Source organism: Octodon degus, unplaced genomic scaffold, assembly GCF_000260255.1.
Source record: "Octodon degus isolate 3935 unplaced genomic scaffold, OctDeg1.0 scaffold00172, whole genome shotgun sequence".
Lineage (NCBI taxonomy): Eukaryota > Metazoa > Chordata > Mammalia > Rodentia > Octodontidae > Octodon > Octodon degus.
Window position 1 is genome coordinate 1367672 of NW_004524748.1, and position 1647 is coordinate 1369318.

Genomic DNA, 1647 nt, shown 5'->3' on the forward strand with positions numbered 1-1647 from the left:
AAAAACTGGTTCTTTGAAAGATTAAATAAAATTGGTAAGCCCTGGATAACCTCATCAAAAAGAGAAAAAAAATCAAATACAAGCAATAATGAATGAAAAGGGTGTAACTACCACAGACCCAGTGGAAATTTAGTAGATTGTCAATAGATACTTTGAAAATCTTCACCCCCACAGAATAGAGGACACAGAAGAAATGAACAGATTCCTAGAAAGATACAAATTACCAAGACTGAATCAAGAAGATAAAAGAACTCTCAATAACTCAATAACAGCCAATGAAATATGAAATGTAATAAAAAGCCTACAGACAAAGAAAACTCCAGGCCCTGATGGCTTCACAACTGAATTTTACAAAAAATTTACAAAAGGTATAATCCTAATACTACTCAAACTCTTAAATGACATTAAAAAGGAGGCAGTCCACCCAAAATCATTCCTGGAGACAAGTATTATACTGATGCCAAAACCAGGGAAAGACATAACTAAAAAAGAGAATGATGGGCCAATCTCCCTCATGAATGTAGAAGCAAAAGTCCTCAATAAAATCCTAAAGAAATAGAATACATCAAATCATCAAGAAGATCATACACTATGACCAGGTAGGATTCATCCCAGTGATGCAAGGATGGTTCAATATACACAAATCTATAAATGTAATACACTATATCAATAGAGCCAAGTCTAAAAACCACATGATCATCTCAGTTGATGCACAAAAGGCTTTTAACAAAGTCTAACACTCATTCATGTTCAAAATCCTACAGAAAAATTGAATTGAAGGCCTCTACTTCAATCTGATAAAAGCCATCTATGACAACCCAATGGCTAACATAATTCTAAATGGGAAAACACTGAAATCTTTTACTCTTAGATCTGGTACAAGATAAACATGTCCTCTATTACTTCTCCTATTTAATACAGTTCTGGAATCATTAGTTAGAGCCATTAGACAAGATAGAGAAATAAAAGGGATAAGAATAAGTAAAGAAGAAGTAAAATTATCCTTATTTGCAGATGACATTATACTTTACTTGGAAGACCAAAAAAAAAATCCACCAAGAAGCTATTAGAATTAGTACACAAATTCAGTACCATAGTAGGATACAAAGTCAATACCCAAAAGTTAATAGCATTCCTCTACACAGATGACAAACACACTGAGAAGGAAATTATAGAAACAATACCTTTTAAAATAGCACCAAGGAAAATTAAATACCTTCAAATTCATCTAACTAAAGAAGTCAAAAATCTTTTCAATAAAAATTAAAACACTCTTAACAAAGAGATTGTAGAGGATTTCAGAAAATGGAAAGATATTCCCTGCTTCTGGATATGAAAAACCAACATTGTGAAGATGGCCATATTCCCAAAATTTCTGTACAGATTTAATGCAATCCCTATCAAACTACTACAAACATACCTCACAGACCTAGATAAATCATTCCTAAAATTTATTAGGAAACAGCAAAGACATTGAAGAGCAAAGGCAATCTTGGGCAACAAAGACAACACAGGCAGCATTACAGTTTCTGATTTGAAATTACACTACAAACCTCCTGTGATAAAATCAGCATGGTACTGGCAACAAAATAGACCTGAGGATCAATGCAATAGATTAAAAAATGCAGAGACCTCTATGAACACTCA